This window comes from Mus musculus, chromosome 2 (assembly GCF_000001635.26).
Source record: "Mus musculus strain C57BL/6J chromosome 2, GRCm38.p6 C57BL/6J".
Classification (NCBI taxonomy): Eukaryota; Metazoa; Chordata; class Mammalia; order Rodentia; family Muridae; genus Mus; species Mus musculus.
The window spans coordinates 166,755,691-166,766,299 of record NC_000068.7 but is presented as its reverse complement, the minus strand read 5'-3'; the positions used below and the strand labels follow the sequence as shown (position 1 = coordinate 166,766,299).

General features: G+C 47.9%; 1 long non-coding RNA gene across 1 annotated transcript; it reads left to right on the top strand.

Annotated features, from left to right (window-relative positions):
• Positions 1-245: 245 nt before the first annotated feature.
• On the top strand, positions 246-9,892 carry Gm31117. The gene is made up of 3 exons (XR_375249.1): positions 246-299; positions 5,023-5,164; positions 9,565-9,892. It is a non-coding gene; the product is annotated as a predicted gene, 31117 (long non-coding RNA).
• The last annotated feature ends 717 nt before the right edge of the window (positions 9,893-10,609 follow it).

Here is a 10,609-nt window from a genome sequence, read left to right as displayed (position 1 = left end):
TCAAGCTCTGCCCTATCACAGACCCTGTCCCCACCCCCCACCCCCCCCACACACACACAGAGGAAACTTGCCAGTGATGGTTTGTGATGTTACTACTCACTGTAGCCACAGTTAGAAACCACCCACACACCTATTACCTGCCAGCCAGCTAAACAGTAAAAACATGGGTGACACGAACCACTTAGGCGTGGGAGACAGGAGGCACTGACCCAAGCTGGAAGGCAATACTCTGAAGTCATTATGTTAAGGAAGGAAGCGGCAGCAAAAGGCGGTGATTCTACAGAGAGAAAGATGCTCAGGTGGGTTGAGGCGAGGCAAGGGGCAAGGGGCACGGGGGTGGGGGGCGGGGGGTGGCGAGGGGGTGGTCGGAGAGGCGCCCAGCTGAGTGTGGGGAAGTGTGAAGGACAGAGAGCTCCTGGGAGCGGGCATACAGGCTATAGGAGTGTTCTAAAATTGAGTTGTGGAGACAGTGGCAAAACGGCGAGGAGCTATTGGGTGGTTCCCTTTGAAAGGGTGAACTTAATGGTATGTGTGGTATCTCAAGATAAAAGTTAAAAATACATCAATAAATAAGAAAAGCAGATTTTTTAAAAAGGCCTAAAATATGAGGGCGTAATTACGACAGAAACTGCCTGTCAGTTGAACTCAAAGCAGGCTTTATGAAAAGGAACATTTTAAAGCAAAGAAATGAGTGCACGGTTGAACTTTTTTATTGTAAAGAAAAAATTCAATATACCGCAAAATTAAGGCAAGGGCAAGGCGAGCCCATCCCCTTCACTCAGTCTAGTGGCCGCCACTGCCCATCTGCTCTAGCTACAACCATGCCCACTTCCTCAAGCTGAGTTTTTGAAGTAAATCTCAGCAGAGCATCATCCTGTAATTGCAGGCATGCTGCGTGAATGTCGCTCAGTGGTGCCATGTCTTCCTCGGTCAGCCTTGAGGGCAGTTTCCTTCCCAACACCTGCTATCAGGGGAAAGGATACATCTATCTCCCTTGAGTAATGGATTCTCTCTCTCTCTCTCTCTCTCTCTCTCTCTCTCTCTCTCTCTCTCTCTCTCTCTCTCTCACACACACACACACACACACACACACTCACATCTAATTTTGCAATCGGTCCTTGGCAGTTAGGTACCTTACAGGTCCCTAGGTAGACAGTTTGGTGAGCCTGCTGAGATCCCAGCTTCATCTCAGCTTTCCCCGTTTGCAGTTAAGACTGTATTCTGATCAGTTATATGTACACGCATACATGGAAGTTTGGGGCTAAAGCACTCAAGAAGGTCCTTTAAAAATCAGTATGGTAAGGGATTTGGTTTTTGGTTTTATTGTTGTTGTTGTTTTTGTTTGTTTGTTTTTTGTTTTTTTTTGTTTTTTTGTTTGTTTGTTTGTTTTGCTGCCTGAAAAGCAGGTGCGTTTGAGCATTTGAGCATCTGTAGAATATGAGGTAAACTTCAATGGTGGATATCACCTTCTCAGAATAATGGAAGGACTTAACCATGCCCTCAGCTTTGTGGCACTGTGGGCTTCCTCCCTGTAGATTTAATTTATGCAAGAGAAAAGTGCACATCTGTGATGTTGAGTGTGACTTCTGGACTCTCTTAGCAACAGCTGAACACAGTACCTCCTAACTTGCCTATTTTAACTTCTCCCACATTGATTTCCTTCTCTCTCTCTCTCTCTCTCTCTCTCTCTCTCTCTCTCTCTCTTTCTATGTATATATATATTTTATAACCCATTTTAGCCCTTTATAGACTTAGAGTTAAAATAAATAATTTATTGAACAACTACATTACACAATCGAGCCCTTGGCTTCTCCTTTCAAAGACTGACAGCAGAGAACACTTCCAGACTGAGAGTCACAGTGTGCCCTGAAAGTCTCAAAGCTGAAGTTTGAAGGAGAAAGGAAATCCGTCCCTTATTACCCCAAGATGGGCACCACATGGGAATTCAATTTGCAACAGAGAGAGTTTTTAAAATTCAAAAGGCTGAACAAAGGCAGACCATATGTCCCGTCATGGATGAGGGCAGCCAGCCAGTGGGCAGTAAAACAGACTATCCCCACTCAGAGTGTCTGGGTGACTGTGACTTTGACAACAGGGGCCTCGGGGCTGGACATGGTGAGTACTTGGCTCTGTCCCCTTTGTGTGATCAGGACTCTGGCATCTTCAAGGGTCAGCAAAGGTCACAGTGAACAGGGATTCGTGACCAGCAGGAGCGGAGGCACAGGAGCAGTTGCTAGCTCAGTGTTCCTATGTAAATGCATTCATTCACACAGAGGAGCCAAGAGCTAGAACCAGAGACAATATTAAACCTACTCTTCCAGGTGGCCAGGAGGCAGCTCAGTCAGGAACACACTTGCTGTATAGCACAAGAACCAGAGTTTCAGCTCTAGAGCCCATATAAAGAAGCAGGGTGTGACACATGCCTGTAGTCCCAGTGCTTGGGAGGCAGACGGGGGCATCCCTAGAGCTCACTGGACACGAAGTGTAGCTGAATCAGAGAGCTACAGGTTCAGTGAACATCCTTGTCTCAAAAAATAAGGTGGAGAGCAGCTGAGGAAGCAGACTGGTTTCCACATGCATTGTGCACTTACACACACACATACACAAACACACACACACATCCTCATATACACACACATATCCTCACACACACATACACACACACATACACACACACACATCTTCACATAAACACACATCCATACATACACACACCTACACAAACACATCCTCACACAAATACACATGCACATACACATTCTCTCTCACACACATACATATCTGCACACGCACACACATAAACACACACATCCACATCAGCACACACACACATATCCATATACACACATACATCCACACAAACACACACATCTATATACACACACACACACACTCGTAGTGTAGGAGGCTTCTAGTGGGCCCTGAGCTAACACTTAGGCATTTCCTTGTACATCTTGCCATGTTGGAGGGGAGGGAGGGAGACAGTGATGAGAGCAGAGTCAAGCATCAGACAGAGTCCATCATCACAGAGCATTCAGTATTCAAATAACCTGCATGGCCACACTGTCACCAAGTGAGAGTCAGCCCCAACCACACAAATGTCCAACCATTTTGTTTTTCAAAAGTAAACATTCTAAAAGTGGAAACAGATTTGAATCTGCGTGTGGAAGATGAAATCATAAACTATTAATAATAATGACTTCCATTTGGGGGAGTGCTTCCGGATAAAGTCTTCATAGTTCGTGATCTCGTGTAACCCTTGTAGTCCTGTACAGGGCTCTTCTTGTTCCAGAAGACTGAAACCCACCTCAAACTGGCTTGGGCAAAGAAGGGACCCTACCAAGATAAAGAGCAGAGGGCCAGTGTAACGCTCCGTAGGGGAAAGAGCTGGCTGTCAAGCCTGACGACTTAAGTTCGAACCCTGGAACCCACAGGGAGAGAGCTGATTTCTCCGAGCTGTCCTCTGACCCCCGACTCACTGTGGCATGTGCGTAGGCATGCACACATCTAAATAAATGTAATAAAAATTTAAGACAGGCAAAAGTCCAGTGGGTTTTAGGCACAGCTGAATCAGGGGGCTCAAAGCTGTCCTGAGAGTTCTTTGTCCCTGGCTCTGGCTCTGACCCCCCACCCTGACCCTCCAGGTGTATCTCTCCATGTATCTTAAGCCTTTCATCACCTTTCAGCACCCCATAGATGGCCTTTTATTTAGTTGTTACTGTAATTTTGAGACATGGTCTCATGTAGGCCAAGCTAGCCTCAAATCTGCTAAGGATAGCCTTGAATGTTGTCCCCCACCCCCACCCCTCCACCCCTGCATCATGCCCTGTCCACACAGTGTTGGGGATGAATCCAGCCCCTCTACCCCCTAAACACATCCCTGGCCCAGAATTTTTATTTTCCTCTTACTCCCAGCTCAGGCCTCCCATGAACCAAACCCAAGCCATTCAGAACGCTTCTTGCTGTGTCCTCTCATTGGTCAGGCATGGTCGCATGTCCATCTCTACCTCTGAAGTCAGTTAACACTTCCTGGAAGACAAGGTGGATGGGGAGATTTTTTCTAACAAGATGGTTGTTAGAAAACCTGAGAATTCTGGGAATGTGGTCAGACGAGTGAGTGAGACCTTCCTATTTTACTAGGGAAGAAACCAAGGCTCCAGTTTTGCCTGGTGGTTTGTGGGTCTGTGAGAATCACGGGCTATAGGGAGTGACTGACGAGGGGCAGAATGTAGGAGGCTAGGCCACTCAGGCTTCTCTGGTAGGACCCTCAAAGCATCAGGAAACACTTGGCTCAGAGAGGAAGTCAAGGTACAGAGGAGAACAGTGAAGTTGGTCTGATGTGAGCTTTAAAAGAGTTCTAAACCAGGTATGGCAGACATGATTGGAAACGGGCAGGAAGATTGAGAGTTTGAGGCCATCTTGGGCTACATAGGGAGTTCAAGGCAGATTATATTACATGAGACTTGTCTCAAAGCACAAGGGCTGAGGAGATGGCTTAGCAGCTAAAGCACCTGCAGCACAAGCCAGAGGACTGGAGTTCATACCCCAAGCACTATGCCAGTAGGTGTGACGGTGTCCCCAGAACACCAGTATCAGAAATGGAAAGCAAAGGAGATTCCCCAGCAATCTGCCTAGCAAGGCCGTCTGAATCAGTGAGCTCTGTGTTTGATTGAGAGACCCTTTCTCAATGAGTAGGCCTAAAGCTATGGAGGATGACTCCCAAATCAACCTTGGGCCTCAAAACACGCACACGCACACACGCACACACACCACACACACTTATACATATGTGAACATGCAAATACAAACATACATAAACACATCAAAATAAGATAGACAGAAAGGAAGGAAGGAAGGGAGGAAGAAAGGAAGGAAAGAAGGAAGGGAGGAAGCCCCCAAAGGTTATTTTAGCTCCCCTTTGTTTAAATGTAAAATGCTCTACTCCAGCCTCTAAGCTTCTGTGTTTATTCTGGTAGCAAGAAAAACAACACAGACCCACTTGTTGGCTGCTTCTCCCACCAGGAGTTGGTGCATGCCCACATTGCTCCAGCTGTGACCAGGACAAGCCCTGCCCCCAAAACTATGGGGAGGAAAGAGACTCCATCTGCTGTCCCTGCCAAGAGACCTCGCCACCAACAGCCATGAGGAAAGAGACTCTCTCTGGGTATGAGGCCAACATTACTAGCAGGAGGGAAGAAGTGCAGCTTTGACCCCTGGGTGCAGTCATGTGTGAAGTCCCCTGCCCTGTACATCTCCGTTTGTGAGGCAACATACTGTATTGACTTTGTATCTGTGTGTATGGTGTATGCATTTGCATGTTTTTGTGCATAGGGAATATGCTTTTGTGCATACATGTGTGCATGCAGATTGTCCCCAGCTGCTACCTATGTTTGTCCCATGTTCTAGGAGGGGGCATGAGTTTGCCAGCTGCAGATCGTTTATGTTTGGGACTCTGGAGATTGGTATAAATGGGAGAGCCCCTAGAGGGCCTGTGGTGGCTGCTGCTGTCAGTTTCTGCGGGTGCATTTGCTATTGCTGGGTTGCTGCCATGCTGGGTTGCTCGACTGGCCAGGAAGAACAACGCTGCAACAGGATCCTTCTGCACACGTTTATTGGGAAAGCTTGATTGTAGAGGCGAAAAGACTTCGAGCCCAGAACTGGTGCTGCTTTTATAGGCCTAGGAGGGGCGTGTCTCACACCCGGATTGGTTATGCACTAAGCCTCATTTGCATGTTCCTCATCTGATTGGCTACTCTCTCTCAGTACCTTACAGAACCTCATTATCATACCTCATTTGCATGTCTCACATCTGATTGGTTATACTCTCAGTACCTTACAGAACCTCATTATCATACCTCATTTGCATGTCTCACATCTGATTGGTTATACTCTCAGTACCTTACAGAACCTCATTATCATGCCTGGGCCAGGCAGTGTCTTTGCAAAAAACTTTACTGCATATGTACACATTGGTTGTTTGTCCAATCTTATGCGTGGTGGCCAGCAGTAGTCAGTGCCACTCAGCAACGGCACATGTGGCTTCCCACAGGTTGCTAGATGGAGATATTTTGCCCATGAAGATTGGATTTGCCCCAAGGATCTGGATGCTCCTAGTCAGCAGGAAGACGTCTACACTCTCTTTCCTCTCTAACCTTCTTGCTTTCCTACCTAATGTTGGGTGCTTGGAAGGGATTAGGGTAGAATAAGGGTTGAAAATGTGGTGGATGTAAGAACCCAATAAAGTAGCCCAGAAAGTACACCAACAAAGGTAGAGAGCCGCAGGGGAGAGAGACACAGGGCTTTGACCTCTGGCCTCTGCATTGATGCACACACATGCACATGTACACCATGCACACACATGCACATGTACACGTGTGTGCACAAAAGCATATGCACTGGTGGATCTCCATGAGTTGAGGACCAGCTTGTAATTCCAGTGCTGGAAGGGGTGGACACAGGAAGATGGAGCTCACTGACCAACCCTGACCAGCCAGTCTAGCAAACCAGCAAGCTCCAATTCAGTGAGAGACCCCACCACAAACATTAAGGTGTGTAGTGAGAATTTTTGTTTCCTTAAAAAACACAGTTATGCCAGGTGTGGTGGTGCACGCCTTTAATCTCAGCACTCGAGAGGCAGAGGCAGGCAGATTTCTGAGTTCGAGGCCAGCCTGGTCTACAAAGTGAGTTCCAGGACAGCCAGGACTATACAGAGAAACCCTGTCTTGAAAAACCCAAAAAACTCCAACCAACCAACCAACCAACCAAACAAAAAAACCCACAGTTTTGTTATGTGAATATATTTTTACTTTAATCTTGCCTCTGCCTCGCTCCATCCCCTTACCCCACAAGTGCTGAGGTTAAAGGCACCACCACACCTGGCTCCTGTCACTTTACAAAGAATTCCTTTTGAACTTTGTTTTTCCTATGATGGAGAGTCCTCAATAAGATGGCTTGGACATTGGGTCTCTTCTCCATCTTCCCTTCCCTTCCCTGGTGTGTAGCCTAGGCTAGCCTCACACTATTGACAGTCCTCTCACCTCCATGGGTCAGCAGGAGCATAAGCCATGCCCAGCTCACTCACCCCCGTTTCCTGCTTGGTTCTGGAGCTGGTTGCTGAGCTGGTCTGGATCCCAGGAAGCTACAGCTGAGTGAGGGAGCTAGGTAAAGAATTCGTGTAAGCTGGGCGGTGGTGGCACACACCTTTATTCCCAGCACTTGGGAGGCAGAGGCTGGTGGATTTCTGAGTTCGAGGCCAGCCTGGTCTACAAAGTGAGTTCCAGGAGAGCCAGGGCTACACAGGGAAACCCTGTCTTGAAAAAAACAACAACAACAAAAAAAAAAAAAACCCAAAAAACAAAAAAAGAATTTGTGTAAACAAAATGCTGTAACTGCCATGCCCACTTACTTTCCTTCCTTTTTGATGTGCTGTGTGTGTGTTTGCACGAGTGTGTCCACAGATGTTGCCTGAGGTGGCTGTCCGGTATCAACCTTGATCCCTTTACCATATGTACTGAGGCAGGCTCTCTGGTTGGACCCAGAGCTCACTAATCAGGATTGAGCCAGCTTACCCAGTGGTCAAATCTCTAACTCCCTTGTGCTGTAATTACAGGAGGACCACCACATTGATCTGGCATTTACTTACCTGGGTGCTGAGGATCCAAACTCCGTTCCCCACACTTTCCCCTGCTGAGCCATCTCCCCACTGTAGAGTTCAGAGTCTTTACAGAAAAGACAGTACCTTCCTTTCCAGCCCTTCCTAAGTGTATTTAGCCCATTACAGAGCTGTTCAGTGAGTGCTCCCTAAGCAGTGCTCACCATTTAGCCTGAAGACAAGATAATGTTAAAAACCGAGCTGGGGGGTCCAGGTCCTGCCCACTTCCCAGTCTGCTTCACACCTACCACCCCTGCTGAGCAGACCCTGCTGACAATCAGCCAGGAGGAGAGAAAAGAGAAAACAACACAGGCTCCATTCCTCTTGATTCCCAGGAGGCGATGGCTGGGTGAGATAAGCCCCCTGGAGGCTGTGGCCACCTCTCAAGTTGCCTCGAGTTTCAGTTTGTCCTGTGCAGGGCGGATCCCACAGTCTGACTCATTGCCTCCAGAGGTCTTGGTGGCATCCACTCTGCCCACCTGAGGAAAGGGTTCCAACCTCAGTCTCCATAGCAACCAGTGAAGGGTATTCTGCCTCAGGGTGAGGTATATGATTACATAGCCCCATCTGCCATTTCTACTTCCAGAAAGGTGTGTGGAGAAAGAAGGAAGAGTCCCTAATGACTCACTTCAGTCTCCTGGGGTGAGAAGGCATGGGGTGTGTGTGTGTGTGTGTGTGTGTGTGTGTGTGTGTGTGTGTGTGTGTGTGACTAGGGCTGCTGCATCTGAACTTGCTGTTCCTCAGTTCCCTGTCTGAAGGAGGAGCACTACCTCAGTGCTCCAGGCTCCTCCCCCATCACCTTCTCTATGCTGGTCTTCCTATCCTTCCTCACTCTTGCTGAGTCAGGTCTTTTCCCAAGATTTAGTTTACCTGTCGCCTGCTAATGGCTTCCAAATCCCCACCTCCCCTCTCCTTCCGCTAACCTGCCTAACCTGCATCCCTGCTCTGTGCTGTTATTACAGGCTCTCTGGGAAGGCGAGCGCTCCAGCGCTGAACTGTATCCCCAGCCCGAACCTTGACTTCTGTTTTTTGTTCCTTGCTTTGAGACTGGCCTGGAACTTTGAGCAAACCTCCTGCCTCAGCCTTCTGAAAGGTTTAGGATGAGCATTCAAGAGGGACGCTGAGATGTGTTGGGTAATAGCCTCAAATCATGAGGAACTGAGATAGGCTCCTAGCCGTAAAGAATTCCCTGGCATGCCCCACTTAATCCCACCCCTCCTCCACTCCTGCCTCACTGGTCTATATCATCTGAAGAAACAATGTGTCCCCGGTGGTGTCATAAACAACTCACTCTGTTCCCAGTCAAACCACAAAAAAGTAGCTGTAACTTCCTGGTAGCTCCTATGGATACATATATGCAAGTCCTCTAGCCCCACTAAATGCTACAATCCTGAAGAGAGATGGAGTCTGTCTGCCTAGCCGTCTCATTTTTCTTCCAAGATGGATTATTGAGGAGAAAGGAGTTCATTAGAAGAAGTGTTAACACTGTGGACAAACTGACAGAAAGACAATCGGATGGTGGGGCTCCGGAGTTGTCAGGCCCCAGCACCAGAGACAGCACAGCAGACTCTAAAGAGCAGAATTGGAGGCTTTGGCAGAAATGGGGTCTGTTCTCGTACCTTTTGGGGTGTGTGTGAGGGAATCACAGCACAAAATGAAGCCAGGCTCTCTGATTCCTGGGCAGGAGGCGGGGGTGGGATGGGAGTAGCGGGTAGGAGCTGCTTGTGTGGTTACCAATACCTCTTTGATGTAAGTCACTTCCCAGGTGAGAGGTCCTGGCTCAGGAAAGCCTATTATGCTGGGGACTCAGAGACTGCCACTCAGCTGGGTGTCTGTGGAAGGGGAGGGCTGCTGCATGTGTTGTGTCCCAAGCACAGCAGAATACTAACGTCACCTTCTTTATACCTTCCAAGCTCTGGGAAGACAGAAGTGAACCACTGTACATACCCAGCTGTTGAATTCCCCAACTGCAAACCTGAGCGGACGCAAATGCTTCCAGGGGCTACACGTGATTGACAGTGAGGCTGCCCTGGGGTTGGCCCCAGAGCTGGTTGCTGCTCTGATTGGTGGGCACTCTTCCTCAACTTGTCATCTCTCTGTGGATGACGAGTCAGAGGCTTTCTTCTTGGTTCCTCTTGAATCTAGTCGTTAACACGACCATCTTTGCTAAAGTAGGTTGGCTGAAGTCATCAACTTCCAGAGACCCAAGGATCCAAATAATTAAATGACTGCTCACGGAAACTGAACTCGCTGGTGTCTCTGGTTAACAAACGACACACCTCATAGCCAAAGAGGAGATGATACATAATCTACAATGAGGGTCTGGATGCCTTTAGAAGACACAAAATTGGAGGTCATTAGAAAAGAAAGACTGTTGTCATGGTGTGTATGTTACTTTTTTCTTACTCTCCAGTTTTCTTTTCTAACATTTTAAGATGTAAATGTGTTTAAGCAACCTCTGCCTTTCCCACTCCCCAGTTTCATGGTAACTCTGCTTCACAATTGGTGCAAAACATTTTTTTCCAGTCTGAAGATGGAAAGGTTTGTGTCTCAGCTCTCCTTGAGTGTGTTCGTACCACCTCAAGTCCCTCTTCTGGTTTGACATCAAATTTTGGTTTAAGCTGAGGGCAGAAGGTTTCTTAACAGGTATCCTACTCAAGGCCTGGGCCCTCCCATCGCTGATCCTCCACTGCCTCCTCCGCAAGGTGGTTTGACAAGCTGTCAGAACTGTGTGGGATCTCTTCCTGGGAGGGAGATAAGCCCCCTTTAGCTCACACAAACCTTCAGCTTTCTCCAACCACATAGGTTCCTGAGGCAATTTAAGTTCTTTGGGACCCATTGTGCTCCCAATTCCCTAGCACAAGTCTCTGTCATAGGACGGCTTCTCTCCCAGCCTTTAACTTTTCCTTCTCTTTTCTTTCTGTCTTAGAGTTTCACATAGCTCAGGCTAGCCTCAAA